The 16307-nt window shown below is 35.1% G+C and overlaps 1 protein-coding gene and 1 pseudogene across 1 annotated transcript in view; one reads left to right on the top strand and one right to left on the bottom strand.

Annotated features, from left to right (window-relative positions):
- PDE11A (phosphodiesterase 11A) overlaps positions 1-16307 on the top strand; it is a 359091-nt gene that overhangs the window by 55337 nt on the left and 287447 nt on the right. The window lies entirely within an intron of this gene.
- Positions 7-1043, bottom strand: LOC102534923 (cytosolic 5'-nucleotidase 3A-like; annotated as a pseudogene).

The following is a 16307-nucleotide window of genomic DNA, read 5'->3' as shown; positions in this document are numbered from 1 at the left end:
ACTTGTTTATAAAATCTCCTGTAAGATAGTGTTGACTCTCTCCAATGAGTGCTAAATTGTATTAAAACAGTATCAGAAGAGCCCATGTACTTTTTTCTAAAAGTTCACCCATTCTATCACTTAGATACCAAGTTTTCTGAATGTATTCAACATTGGCTACTCCATCTGCTGTTCTCAAGTCTCCCTGAGAGTCTCCCAACAGAATTATGTTGCTATTGTCTTTTAGTAGATTGAAATATTCGCTTTTTGTTAAGTATGTGTATTTGTTCCCCTTTATGTCCTTTAAAAGCCCCATTTTCATAAAAATCCATTATTTGGACCCTACTTTGACATTTGGATGATAACACTAGCTTGACAGAAAACCTCTCATGGTATATATCACCTATACATTGTAAAAATATGAACACAGGGATTTTGTGCTTTTGGAGCTTATCAAATAAATTCTCATATCCTTCCTTGAACATGTCATCAGATTCTTTCATAATTTCTTTAAGTTTAGCTTTTGATTAACGTTGTTCAACAAGCAGATTATGTGACTTAGTATACTATTCTACCATATAAAGGAATTTGTTATCTCTGGTAAGAACAAGATCAACTTTAAAAGAATAATACCTTTCCTTTAGTTAAATATCTTTTTTTGACATTTATCTGTAACTAGTTTACAATTGTTTATGATATAATGACATGTTTAGCATCTTTTTCCTTTGTATTTACTTAATGTCATATCAAAGTATATTATTATCTGAAGTATGACAGCTCCTCCTTTGACAAGACCATAGATAATTTCTTCTAACCTCGTAGTGTTCTTGATGTGAACCAAATGTTTCTGCAATTTTGGCATCATTTTTATAAAGACAGTGGACTCAATTAGTCATTTCTTAGCTATCCATTATTCATCTCAAAGATCTTGATCTTCCTCTTTGGGTCTTCCTCTTCAAGGTGAATATGTATTGGGCCAGCACAACCACTGCCATCAGAGCACAAAGTCTGGCCCTCCTTACTAAGTTCATTCTACTCATAGCCCCCTGGTTCAGGGCTCTCATTTGCCTCCCAGGCAGGAAAAGAAGAGGCCAGTGACAGTGGCCAGCAAGCCATGCACATGCCCCATGGTGAACCCTGTGAATACTCCCTTGATCATCTTTTCATATGTTTCTGTTATTCATATTTCCTTTTCTATGGAATACTTGTCCATGTCAGTTCTGTGAAAAACTTATCCAGTACATATGAGTGTGCCTTTTTCTTATTGATTTGTAGGAATTCTTTATGTGTACGTGTGTATTTTCCAAACACCAACCCGCTTACTGGTTATGTATATTTCAAATATCTTCTTCTCTATTTTTTGTATTTCATTCTTAATGGTGAACTCAAGTTCTTAATTTTAATGCAATTTAATTTAGTAATCTTGTTAAATTTTGCATTTGCTTCTTGTTTAAGAAATAAGAGCTTAAGAAAATTTTATAATTTAGTGTTTCATAGGAAGTATTTAATCTAATGCAATTCATTTTTGTGTTGGAATAGGGATGCAACTTGATTTTTTTTTTCTATTTGGATAAACAGTTGCCCTAGTGTCATTTATTTAATAGTTCATTTTTCTCTCATGATCTATAATATCTGCTTTGTCATAAACCCATTTTCCATATTGGGATAGATTTGTTACTAGGCTCTCTATTCTTCCTTTGGTCTATTAGTCTATGCCTGCACTAGTATCACACCAACTTAATTTCCATAGCTTATAGTAGTCTGGATATCTAGTAGGGAGTATCTCACACTAGCATCCCACATTTTGTTCTCAAGGAGTGTCTTGGCTTTTGTTGGCCCTTAACCTTTCATGTAAATTTTATACTTGGCTTGTTGAGTTTCACATGCATATGCACACTCTGATAGGATCTGTATTTGAATTGTACTGATGTTTTAGATCAGTTTGGAGAGAATTATGATATGCTTTATGATAGTCAGTCTTCCCACCCAATAATATGATAGATCTCCCTATTTATTAGATCTTCTTTAATGTTTCTTTTAATAAAGTTTATTGATTTTCTCTTCAGAAGACTTACACATTTTTTATTTTATCATGAGTATTTAAAATGTTTATCACTATTTTAAATAACCTCTTTAAAGAAATTTACATTTTTAGTCAATTGTGGGTATCTAGAAATGCAGTTTACTTTGCATATTAATTTTGAATCTAATATCTTTTTTATTAATTTAAATTTTTACTTTTTAAAAATCCTTCTCCCACATGACATAGATACCTAAAAGTAAATTTTAAGGGAAAGGAAATTAATATTTACTAAGTTGCTACTAGGTGCCAAATAGTCAACATAGATTATTTTACTTAATCCTTACAACTATTTTGTTGCTTATTTTTCTCAACAAATATTTATTAACCCCTATGTGTTAACCTTTTTTTTTGAAATTTTTGATATAAGCAATCATATCATCTGTAAAATAATGAAGATTTTTATTTCTTTTTCCCAGTCCTTTACCTTTTATTTCTTTCTCTTGATTTACTATGCAAGGACCTCCAGAACAATGTAGTATAAGACTGATGAAAACAGACATCCTTATATTGAACCTGCTCTTACAGAAGATGCTGTTAAAAGTTTCATTGTTAGATATGAGGTTTCTGTGGGTTTTTTGAAATGTCCTTTATTGAGCTAAGAAGGTGTCTTCTGTTCCCAGTTTGCTAAGGAGATTGTTGCTGTTATTTCTTTACATCACAGATAGATGTGAAATTTTATCCAATTTTTTCTGCCTCTATTAAGATACAGTTATTTTCACCTTAACATGTTAATATGATGATTTACTTTAATTGATCTTCTCATGATAAACCAATCTAGGATTCCTAGGAAACACCAACTTGGTCATAACAACTTATTTTTTTATACACTATCTGATTTATTTTATAAAAATATTTATTTTTAGAGTTTTTGCATCTACATTCATTCATAAGTGAGATTGGCCTATATTTTTAATGTTTTTAATAATATCTTTATCTGGTTTTGAGATATCACAAATGATTTTTTTCCCCATTATGTGGAATAGTTTGCATAAGATTAGAATTTCCCAATGCTCACATGTTTGGTAGAATTTCCTACAAATCTTTCTGGATCCAGTGTGTGTGTGTGTGTGTGTCTTTAATGGGATTATTTTAAATGACTGATTTAATTTCTTTAAAGCTTAGGGGGCTTTTTATGTTCTCTATTTTTAAAAAAGACTTGGTTTTTGTTAAGCTGTTTATTATCTGTATATTTCATCTAAGTTTTCAAGTTTAGGCACAGACTTGTTCATAGCATCTTGTCTGTTTAATCTATGTAGCAACTATAGCTTTGCCCCCTTTTTATTCTTGATTTTAAAAAATGTAATGCCTCTCTCTTTTTTCCCTTAATTGTTCTCTCCAGAGATTTGTATGTTTTATTATTTTTCTGACCTCTCTCGATCCTCTTCTTATATGTTTATTTTCTCTTTCATTAACTTCTGCTTTTATTTTTATTATTTTCTCTCATCTTCTTGAGTTTATTTTGTTGTGTTTTTTCCTAATTCCTTATGGTTGGATGATCACTTCATTAAGTTGAGCTTTTCTTTTTTCACTTAAGCATTTAAGACTAAACCTTTCGGAACCTCTTTATTTGTTCTGCCATTTTGGCACATAATATTTATATAATCATCTTGGTATTTTTGTTAATATTTTTTTCTAACTATTTTCTTAAGAGTTAGTAATCTACACTTCTTTTATGATTGATAGTTTGTTCCAAAATATGTTTAAAATTTTTAAGTATTTTTCCCTTTAGTTACGTTTTTTAATAACTGAAGTGTATTGGGGTTAAATGATATATTCTTCATGATACCATTATTATTTCACATAGTGATTTCAAATTGGCTAGCTTTATGACCTAGCTTTTAGTCAATTTTCATATATATTTAGTGTCAACCTGATAGTTACAATGAAGTGTCCTGTTGTTGGGGATAGTGTATAGCCAGATATATCACATGTACTTGTATATGAGCTTGTTTGTGTGTGGGTTATGGTGGGGGAGATAATACCTAATGATGCCAGAAGATAATCTTTCTTTTTAAGTAAGACAGAGGGACTAGGACACTGCTGAGTTTTAAAGTTGGAGTTTCCATAGATACTGGAAGTCTCTTATTACCTGTCTAAAGGAACATGTGGAAATCTTATGAATCTGAGGAGCAGTACTTATTGTGATTTCTGCTTCCTTTATCACCCTATACAGATCCTAAACCTGGGAAGAACTGTAGGTGGTTAAATTGATTGCTCATTTTATTGAAACATCTCAGAGGTGAATTGAGATTTAAGGAATGGCTTCTTACCCTGTTGCTTCTATGAGAGTGAGTGCTAGATGATATGTCCAATCTTTCTAATCCAGCAGAACCCAGACCTGAAAAATGCAATGAATGATATAATTGACTGGCTCTGCTAAGGGCTTTATCTAGTTCATAAAAAGGCCAGTGCAGCGTTCTGCCAGCTCGCCTAGGAAATATCTGGAACAAGGCAGCAGGCAGAAGACCAGTTCCAGGAAGGGCTAACCAAACCTATCTAAGGTGGAATAACTTAGACAAGGCTGCCAAAAATCAGGGTGACTTAGTTCTCTAGTGTGTCTGTCTAGAAGGCTTCTACTTACAAGCATTTCTTAGAAAGTATCCTGGTGCTTTATCTGGGAAAAGGCACCCTGGGTGCTGAGTCCATGCCTGTGTCTCTCTAGACTATTTATGAATGATTCCTGCTGATGGAAACAATCCTCTGGTAGAAACAAACCACATTTTGACACCTTCAGTTTGATTCATCACTCTTCCTCTCAAATTCGAGAGCTGGAGATGCCTGGCCTGCCCCCTGTTATTTTGTGGAACACTTGACCATGTAACTTCTGGAGGGAGTCCACATATTCTCAGCACAGCTGCTTATTTGCACCAAGCTAGGGTGAGCACCAGTGAAATAGAAAGCCTGGTCTAGGAATGGGAAAGAAAGGCGTCAGGGATATAGTGGCTTACAGGGTGGGGAGGGAATGTGTATAGACACCATCTAGCTCCAGGGAGCCAGCCACCTGGAAGGTCGGTGGAAACTGGTGACGTGTTGCTTCCAAGTCCTCTTTGCAATGGATGATGCTGGCTCTTTTCCAGCCTGGGTTTTCAGTGGCTGAACATACTCTGGTGGCTGGAAGATTTGTTCTTATCATTTTCACATCTACCGGTTTAATAGTTTGTTGAGAACTTTGTTTTAGAAACCAGTATGAGGCTACTAGTTTTTGATTTCTGGTATTCATCCTTTTGGAAGATCAGGTGTTTTCCATCATTATACTGTATATGCTATGCCACATAAGATGTTGTGATGTTTACCAGTTAAATGTGGAGAGGGTCAGAGTCTGAGAAAGTTGAACGATCCATCCATTTCACACATTAGAACATTGCCCAACTATAGTATCCTAGCAATCGTTTTGTTCTTAGTGCTCTGTGATTTTCAGAAAATATCAAATTCCTTTGGCATTCTGCGTAGCAATTCAATTGGACTTAATTTTTATGGTAAAGTGTTTTATAGCCAGGATGACAATGGCTTTAAAAAGTAATAGGGTCTTTAAGACTGCTGCTATATCCTGCTAAAAATATACAGTGCAATGCTGTCTGTTTTTCACATATTTATATTATTTATGAAGATTGACCCACCTCCATCTTGACAGTTGTCATATGGTCTATCTTGCCTATCTATTTTACTGGCAATCCAATAGTGTAATGACTTCTATCTTTTTGGAGGGCACTTTTGAAGCTATAGCGTTGTCCTGAATGGTAATCCAATCACCTTGGGGTAATTAGGCTAATTAGTGCTATTTTTTAATACTTCTTTTCCTTGTGTCCCTTTCTCATGTCATAATAAAATTATTATTTTTTGTCAAAGTATAGTTGATTTACAGTGTTGATTTTAGTTTCATCTTTAAAGCCTAGTGATTTACTTATACATATATTCTTTTTCAATATAGGTTATTACAAGATGCTGAATATAGTTCTCTATGCTATGCAGTAGGACCTCATTGTTTATTTTGTGTATAGTGGTTTATATCTGCTAATTCCAAACTCCTAATTTATCCCTCCCTGCCTTTCTTCTTTGGTAGCCATAAGTTTGTTTTCTATGCCTCTGAGTCTGTTTATGTTTTGTAAATTAGTTCATTTGTGTCATTTTTTTAGATTCCATATGTAAGTGATGTTATATATTTGTCTTTCTTTGTGTGAGTTACTTCACTTTGTATGATAATCTCTAGGTCCATCCATGTTGCAGCAAGTGACATTATTTTATTCTTTTTATGGCTGAATAGTATCCCATTGTGTCAATATACCACAACTTCTTTATCTAGTCATGTCAGTGGATATTTAGGTTGTTTCCATGCCTCAGCTATTGTAAATAGTCCTGCTATGAACATTAAGGTGCACGTATCTTTTCGAATTGGGTTTTCTCTGGATATATGTCCAGGAGTGGGATTGCTGGATCATATGGTAACTTTATTTTTAGTTTTTTAAGGAATCTCCTTACTGTTTTCCATAGTGGTTGCACCAAATTACATTGCCACCAACAGTGTAGGAGGGTTTCCTTTTCTCCACAGCCTCTCCAGTAACATGTGTAATAATAATCTATAACATTTTTTTTAGTGATAGTGTGGATATACTATATCATAATCAATTTCCTATTGAATACTTAGATATTTTTCAATTTTTCCGTAAGAATTCCTAGAAGTTAAATTACTGTATTGAAAAGTATGAAAATTTAAAAAGTTTTGTTACTTATCGCCACATTGACCTCCATATATATTGCACTAATTTGCATTCTCACCAGCAATGTATAAAAGTAGACTTTTCACAAAAACTTTCAGTAAACCTAGGTATCTCGATGTCTTAAATTTTTAATCTTTGCTAAGTTTGTAGAAAAACTGTAACTGCTATTGTAACATGACAGTTTTCACATATTCATGTGAAATATGAGACAATTTTTCCCATCAAAATTTTTTCTTTTGTAAATTTCTGCTTCCTATCCATTGCTCATTTTTTTCTCATTTATTTGTAAGAATTCTGTGTGTTTAGGATTTAACACTATCAGCCATAAGTGTTTAAAAGTATTTTTACAATTTGATTTTACTTTTAACTCTTTTTGTGTTATTTTTGAGGCACTAAAATTTTAAATGTTTATTAATCAAATTTATCAGTCTTCATGCCCTCTTCTTTTGGTATCATGGGTTGAAAGGCTTTCCCCTCATGAGATCAGACAAATGTTCAATTATATTTCTTCCATTCTTTTATTATTTTATTTTTGACATTTAACTTTTTAAATCATGAAAATATTTTAATATAATTTTCAAGTAAAGTCAATGTTGATTTAGTTTATAGTTCATCATGTAATTATTCATTCATCTACTGAAAACTTTTGACTATTTGTACTTCTGATAAAACTCTTAACTGAAAAGAACAAATGAAAGAAATGGAACTCATCTTACTTATAACGGCTGCTTTAATTAAGGGTTTGGTGAAAAAGAAGGACAACATTTGAACATAAGGCCATTGACTTTTCTGAGTGCAAATCTAGGATATACTTGATAATATGTGGGATATATGCATTTTCATATTATTGACTTGTAAATAATATTCAGACTTTTTCTTGTAGTATTTCACGTTAAAATAAGAAATGTGTCTTGGCAGAGTTTGAGTAATCTTCTGTCCTACTTTGCAATTCATCAAAGGATGAGTATATTTATCTCCTTATTCTACTTGAAATTAATTCTGTTATATAACGTGAGAAAAGAATCTTACTTTCCCCAAATATGTAACTAATTGAATCATACATTATTTTGAAATGATACTCTTATGATTAACTAAATACATTTATGCATACACATATATGCATATATATATATATATATATATACACACACACACACATATATTTGGCTTTCTAATCTCTTTCCTCAATATTTCTACTTTTAGAACCAATATCTTACTGTTTTAATTATTGTAGCTTTAAGGTATATTTTAATATCAGGTAATCATGTATTTTTATCATCATGTTCTCACAAGAAAGAATGATTTAAAATATTTTTAAACATATTTTAAAATGTTTTTGAATCTTTAGGGCTTTTTGAAGCAAACTTTAAAATTACTTTAACATTTAACATTTGTCAAACAGAAACAATAACTTCCACATATTAACAATAAAATAAAAATAAAATATGTATTAAAATATGACATATACTGTGATATTAGAAATTACCATGTTTGCCATAGATGTGGGAAAGTCAGGACCTGATCAATACAGCTGTTTACAAATCAGTTACATTCTGGGTCCACTTTTCGGTTTATCTCAACTGGCTACAGTGGGAAGAGTACAATAGGCTTTCTGTTGGAAGAGATCCTTGTTGGTTTTTTTTTTAAACTCAGAGCTTTTATTTAATTTTCCTTCCAGTTTTATTGAGATATAATTGACATCTAGCACTGTGTAAGTTTAAGGTGTACAGGATAATGGTTTGACATAGATACATCATAAAATGATTACCACAGTAAGTTTAGTAGACATCCATTATCTCAGAGAGCTACAAAACTAAGGAAATAAAAAATTTGTTTCTCCTTGTGATAAGAACTCTTAGGATTTACTCTCTTAACAACTTTCATATATAACATACAGCAGTGTTCATTATCTTATGTTGTATATTACATCCCTACTACTTTATCTTATAACTGGAAGTTTGTACCTTTTGATTAACTTCATTCAGTTTTCCTTCCCCCCCCACCCCTCCCCACCTCTGGTAACCACAAATCTGATCTCTTTTTCTGTGATCCTTGTTAGGTTTTAACAGATGAATAAGACCAAATCTCTAGTGTGTCACTGTTAATCTGTAATCCTGATCCCAGTCCTGGCTTTTCATGCATCCCTGTTTTGACCTTGGTTTTCCCTGTATTTCCTGGTTCCTGACTGTTTGGTGACTGAACCACCATTCCATGTTGACCATCCCTTGTCCATATTCACAGATTTCTTGGCCTGCTTGGTTCTACCTGTAACCTCACCTCCTTGTTTCACCAGAGTTCTTAGATGGCTCCACTGTGACAAGAAGAAAGGTGCTTCTGGCTGACTGACTCTTCCCATAGCTCTCTCTTCATATACTGATCTTTGGCTCAGACATTTTAATTATATACAATGAATCATAACAGAGCACAGAGTTGATTTTAACTCCACATACCATTTATCTGCATATTTACAATACATCTGTAACAGAGATCTGTGCTATCAAAGAAGTTTAAGAATTCATCATTTTCTTCTGTACCACCTTACCTGCAACTTTGGTTTCAACTGTACTGTGCTTCTTCCATTTTCTTGTGTCTAATGTCTTGAGATATATTTGTATTTGTCATAAGAAAGATTAATAATAATAGTCATGATGACAACAATAAGACAGGACCAAAAAATGTCAACTGAGAAAGGGAGAACAAAGAAATAAGATCAGCAAACCAAGTTTATTTTAGCAATACAACTAAAGGACAGTAACTTGGAAATAACAATGACCAATAACAAAGTAACTTGGTGATAATGATGACTGTTTCTAATTATTTTATGGTGTCTGTTAACCACTCATTCAGTTTGAAAGACTTAAAATGTGTCCAGTAAACATTTACCAAGTAGAGCTGACCTGTACATATTTCTAAACCACTCCACCACCTACCACACCGTTTCAGGTCCATAAAAGAATGATGCTTCAGAAACAGTATTTTGTAGCATTTAAAACTCTGCACATTTTTTTGGTGAAATAATTCAGAGAGACAAGATTTTTGTTTGCTGTAGAGTGATGACATTCTGTGAATATATATTAAAAACAATGATAATTTTGCATTTTTCCTCAAAAGTATCAAATTAGGAGGCCCAGAGCATTAGCTATCTGGTTACCATATGCCATGTCTTTGTTTTTATGCAATATGACCTGAAACCTTCCATCAATTTGGAACAATTAGTTACTTACTTCTTTGTATGGAGAAAAGCAGAATAGTACATTTCAAATCATTAAAGATTAATCAAAATTTTTGAGAGCTTAACCTTCCAAACAGTTTTTGGAAAATAAGTGGTGTTTATGATAAGTCATAAATGTAAGATGTTTTTATGAATTGGAATTAAATGAGTGTTACTAATGTACCAATAAAAGTAATTTTCTTTCAAGCTTCAGACAGTTTGGCAATCTATTGGTTTGAGTTTCAATGGCTTATTCATTTTATATTTTATATTTCCATTAGCTTCTCTACATTACAACTCTGTAAGGCATTTGGAGGAGAATGTAGATGAAATGTGGGGCTGAACTTGGTCTCCTAACCTTTCTTTGTGGGGCCAGGTGAGGGGTGCGGATAGTAGGGCTCTGGGTAAGGTATGCAGGTCCAGTGCTTTAAGCCTACGAAGAAAGTGGATGGGAAACAGCAAATCAAAACAAAACAAAAGCTAACAAAGAAACTTGTCCTGAAAGCTCTAAAGCAGTGGTTTACAGTCTGTTCCCCTGAACCCCTGAAGGCCTTGAACTTATTAAGGTCCCTCTAATTCAGTGATTCTTAACCCTGATCAACAGTCAGAAGTCAAATCTCCTGGTCAACCCCTCCTCCCACCAATTATGATTTAACTGATCAGTGTGGGGCTAGGGCATCAGAAGTTGCCTAAAGCTCCAAGTGATTCCAGTGTTAGGCAGGGTTGCCAACCACTGCTGTATTCTATGAATACCTGAGTATCTGTAGACTGAAGAATTACCATATATCCACACATATCTTGTATTGCTTTTTCTCTATAATTTATGGACACAATAACTCAGATACAAATTCATTAAACATTTCATGGAGTTAATAGGAGCTTTTTGCATTTATATCATGTGAACGTCCTCAGATTTGAAGAGTTTGATCAAGGATTCAAGGTAGAGTTGAGATTGTGGTTAAAGCAATCACCCTTATAGGTTAAGTCATAGTCAAGAATAGTTCCTGGCTTAATCAAGAGCACTGGAAAATTTACAATAAAGCGTTGAGGAGAGAAGCCTTAAACACAGCGGGGATAAAAGAGATCTTATGTGACCCTCCTTGCCATGAGTCTGAGATCTGAATAAGATTCATAGCTCTGGCTCCTCCTTGGGGAGCTTTGAGTGGCTTCTCTGAGAAAGTGAAAGAAGAGAGTAGATTCCCTTTGGCTTTGAGGCTTCTTAATGTGCCTCTAAAATATGTCTCCCTGAGGCTGACTGGGATTTTCGAGTGCAGTGAGCATAGCTCTTTTTTCAAGAACCTGAAAGTTTAGATTGCAGTTCATTGTTTCTTCAACTTTAGTGGACCTTGCTGGTGGGTCCTGTTTTCTGGCTGTGTTCTGTGGCATCACAGTCAATGCAGAAACTTGCAGACAGGGCTGCAAGTGCAAGATCCTGGGGTCACAAATGTATCAACTACTGTTCTCTGTGTAGCAGGCACAGGTCAGTTCCATTGCTAAGAAGTAAAAATTGCTTTTGGCCTTATGAATTAATTTTTTTAAACATTAAAAATCATAGCTGAGTGTCACATGCAAAAAATGGTGCATTGGTGCAAAAGGCACTGAGAAGATCCCTGCACTTCTCAAGAGCAGTTATACTTAAAATATCTGTGATAGGAACAATATTATGACATAAAAATCCTCGAAGCAAGAAGAGTCTACCACAACCATAAGAAGCTCATTCCAGATTTTAACAACTTTATAAAAGAAGCCCTTTATTAGAAATCTCTAATAGCTTGTTCTTTTGTCCTAAGGGAGATGAATAAAAATTGGACACCATTCTCCATGTGATATTTCATTATAGACCTAGAGGCATTTGTTAGTTTCCTATTCAAGTTTCCATTTTCAGCAATAAATGGGCCCAATTTTTCTCCCTTCTTCTTGGTCCTGTCTCCTCCTTACGTGGCCTTTTATGAAGCTTTGCTGGTGACTGTGATGAACTCCTGAAGACTTAAGGTAAAGTTATTGAACAGGGTTCCTCATCCTTATCTAAACAGCCTCTTCTTTGAATTCCAAGTCCTTTCCCTGAAATTATAACATATCTATCTACCCACCTACCTACCTATATCTCAAACTACGTTGTGGGCAATATCACCATGTGGGTGGCTCATAGTTAACTAAACTTCTAGACATCCACAGGGGAACTCATTATCCCCCCTCAGAATCTGTCCCCTCCCTGTGTTCCTCACTTAGTGAATCCACCACTCACCCAGGACTTGCACCAGTTATATGGAGCTTTTTTTTTTCTCTAACATTAGCAAACTTACATGAAGTGAATCAGCAAGTCTTGTTGATTCTACCTCCTAAATATCTTTCAACTCAGTCCTTTCCCATCACCCCTACCACTACTAACCACCATCCCACTGCAGATGAGATTGGGCACGTTCAGGGTGGTATGGCTGTAGACCCATCCCACTCCAGAGATGATTTATCTCTCACCTGGACTTCTTGCATCCGATTCATTCTTTACATGTAAGCAATAGCGGTCTTCCTAAAGTGAAGAATCAGTTACATTACTCCCACCCACCTTCTTAAAACCCTTTAGTGACCCCTTTCCTTTGTGGTAAATTCACAATTCTAAACCTGGTCCCCAGGCACCCCCTCATCAGCATGCAGCTGGGTCTTTCTTGTTCCATCCCTGATTCTTCCCTTGAGAGACATGTTCAACTTCTTTCAATTCCTCTGATTCTATTTCTGTTGCCTCTGGGTTTTGTATACTGTTCCTTCCTGGGACACTGATCCTTTGGCTGTCAGCTTAAACATTTCACTATCCTTGGGAGATTTTTTTTTTCTAACCCTAGACTAGATGCGCTTTCTCCCCCACTGCCCCAGCCTGTGTCCTGTGCAATGCTCTATGTTTCTCTTACTACCATACTCATCTGTGGTCATTGCTTGGCTAGAAAAATCTGTTTTTTGCTATATTCTGTTTTCAACCTTTCCTTCTCTCTGTAACATCAGAGTAATATGTCCCTTTATGTAATTATTTTCCTAGTTTTCTTCATCTTCTACAATTAATTTATATCTCAATTTGGGTTCAGCTTTCTTCATTTGTTTTTTAAATTGGAAAATTAACCTAGAGATTAATATACAGTAGGAAAGTATATAACTGTATCAGCTCTTTTGACCTCTCATTAGGTGGATTATATTAACTTTTGAGTTAATTTGTGAGAGTAATCCCATAAGTAGTGTAATGAAGACATGGACAAAACATGTTTTATGACGCATTGTTTTTTAAAAAAACACAAAGACTTAATGAAATAAATCTTTCTTCCTTTTAAATTGGAAGATTAACACTTGCCACATATATCAACATAATTATCTTTTCTCCTCAAGTTACAAGTTTATCAGGTGGTGTAGAGTGTTGGAAAGATAGTGGGGAGAATTTATTGGTTTATTACATTTTTGTTCCCCCTGGTCATGCTAAAGTGTCCCTGTGTCTGTTGTTTTCCCGTGGCTTTGGATATTTTGGCAATGAATACCCCACAGCCTTGGTGGTTGGTTTACTCAGAGTTGGACTTTGGTGGATGAGGCCCTTCTCCAGAGATTATGAAGAACAGAAAATCTTCCCTATTCCAGAGTGGATTTTCAAGTCTAGTCTAACATGGTCCACACCACTGATGTGTAACCACCAGAATACACGCCACCCTCTTTGTTCATTTCCATTTTAAGGCTTTTCCTATCAATGAGTTTTTATTGATCTTACTAGTAACTAAGCTCTTTAACATTTAGGACAATTGTCTCATGTGAGAATCACCTATGAAAGTTCAAAACCAATTAAAACCAGTGCTTAATATTGATTGATTCAATCTGGGGTGGGGTGAAGCCCTGTTACTGGTATTTTGAAAATCATCTCAGGTTATTCTCACATGCAGCCAGGGTGGAGAACTAATGATTTAGGCCATGCTTCACCTTGATCAGTAAACCGGTTTATCAACCTTCTTGCCTTTCTTTATATGTACTTGTTCACCTTCATCTCAGCCTTCCCCATTCTAGTTAGTGGCACTTCCAACAATATAGTTTCTCGAGTCAAAACCTGAGATTCACTCTTTTTTCTTTAGTCCCCCATCCCCAACCAATTCAGTGGAAGGTACTGTAGATTCAGCATATCCATCTACTTCTCTGTACCCCTACCACCCTTCTCTTAACCAAGACCATCCTCTCATCTTACCTGGACCACTGACATTTCCTAACTGGTTTCTTCTATTACAATCCTGTATCATCTCCCAAAAAGTTATTAATTTTTTTTTAAAATGGTCTTAAGCTTTTTATTATAAAATATTTCAAACATTTAGACAAGTATAGGCCATCAAGGTTTATAGACTCTTAACATTGTGCTATGTTTGAGTCACAGTTTTTTTTTTTAAAGAAAAACTGTGTTAGACTTGAAACCTCCCTATACTTCTCCCTGATGCCATTTCCTCTCTTTCTCCCCAGAGGTAACCAGTTATATAAATTTAGAGTTATTATTCCCTTGCCTGTGCTATACCGTTGCTGCATATATGAATCCACACATAATATTTAGTATTGTTTTTAAATATTAGTAATATTATATAGATGGTATCAGATTGCAGCTTGTTTGTTTCACTTAACGTGTTTTTGATGTTTGTTTGTATCAATACAAGTAGCTTTAGTTCATTTAAATTGTTGTATAGTATGCTATCAAAACAAGAGATCATAACTTGTTTATTTTTCTATTGACCCAAGTTCAAATGATTTCCAGTTTTTTCTTTCTATAATTGATGTTGCAATAAACATTTGTGTATCTCTCTTCTGTACATGTGCAAAAAGATCTCTAAATAAACCCTATTACTAAAGAAAAATGTTGTGGAGCACCTCCCAGATGCCAAGATGAAACAGTAAATAAGAGACAAGAGCTTTGCTGTCTGAGATCTTATCTACCAGTGGTGGGAGAACAAGCAAACTAATAAGATGATTTCAGGGAATGCTAAGTGCTGGATCATGAATCATAGCATCCTTCTGCTTCAAGATTGTCAGTGATTTTCCATTGCATGTAGGAATAATTTAACTCCTTTCTGGTCCTGTAATACTTGGCACCATCTGGCCCCTGCCTCCCTCGTCCATTCTCCCTTTGGCTTCCTGTGCTCTTGCTTTTGACCTTTGAGTTTTTGGAACTCACTAAGCTTTTTCTTGCTTTTTTCTTTACCTGCATTGTTCCAACTTCCTGGAAAGTTCATCCCACCATTCTTTGGCAAATTCTTCCTTATGATTCAAGTTATGGCTAACTTGTCCTGTTTTTAGGACAAGTTTTTTTTGTCCTTCCTTGATCCCCATGAAAATAGGCCCCTTCTTTTGAGTCTCTCTCATGAAACCTTGTTCTTTTTCTCAATGTCACTTACCACAATAGGTGATTATGCATTTATGTGTTGTCTGCCTCACCTACTATATTGCAAGTTCCAAGAAGTCTGGGGTGATACTTTTGTTTCCTGCTGCATCTCCTAGCTCACAGCCTGACACATAATGGTTCCTCAGTAAATTAAAAAAAAATTAATACAAATTACTGTTTTTCTGAAAATTTGGTTGTAGGCTTATTTTGAGCAGGAGAAATGGTTTTGCTTAGGTTTTGAGTTTCCTCTCTCCTGCAGGGCTCTCCTGTCCCAGACTAAGGGTTTAGAACGGCCTCCAGAGGTCCCAGATCACAATCAGGTCTCATTATAGAGAGGCCCCCTGTACTTGTGATACTGGGGATCACAGAGCTCGTTAGAAGGCCAGCAGTGTTTGGTCTTGGGGCTATCACCTTGTCTGCAGCCAGCTCTCCCTAGACCCTTAGTCAGATAAAATTCATAGCTCTAGTTGGTGGTAGACAGCAGTGCTTTGTTTCTGTTTTTTAAGCCTCTTTTAATAAGGAAATATTGAGAGCATTGGGAGAAGCCTCACTTCAGCCCCTGGCTTGAAGCAGTGAGCCTGGATCCAGTTTATCATCTTCCTTGGAAAGTTGTTAATCCCTGTTACCCTTTCAGGAGCCAGTCTTTTTTTTTTTTTTTTCTCTCTCTCTCTCCTCCCCACCCCACCCTTCAGTCTCTTCCTTCTTCCTTCTTTCTCTTCCCTCCCTCTTTTCTTTCTTCCCTCCCTCTTTTCTTCCTTCCTTTCTTCCTTTCTTTCTTTCTTGCTTGCTTGCTTTCATTTGAGAGTAATTGAAGGTATTATGACATTTCACTTCAAAATACTCTAGCATGTATATCCTTACAATAAGAACACTCTCCTACATAATTAGAGTACCACTATCACACCCAAGACACTTTATATTGATACAATGATATTACCT

Source organism: Vicugna pacos, chromosome 5 (assembly GCF_048564905.1).
Source record: "Vicugna pacos chromosome 5, VicPac4, whole genome shotgun sequence".
In the NCBI taxonomy this organism is placed as follows: domain Eukaryota; kingdom Metazoa; phylum Chordata; class Mammalia; order Artiodactyla; family Camelidae; genus Vicugna; species Vicugna pacos.
The sequence above is the reverse complement of the archived record's forward strand: the minus strand, read 5'-3'. Positions and strand labels throughout refer to the sequence as shown.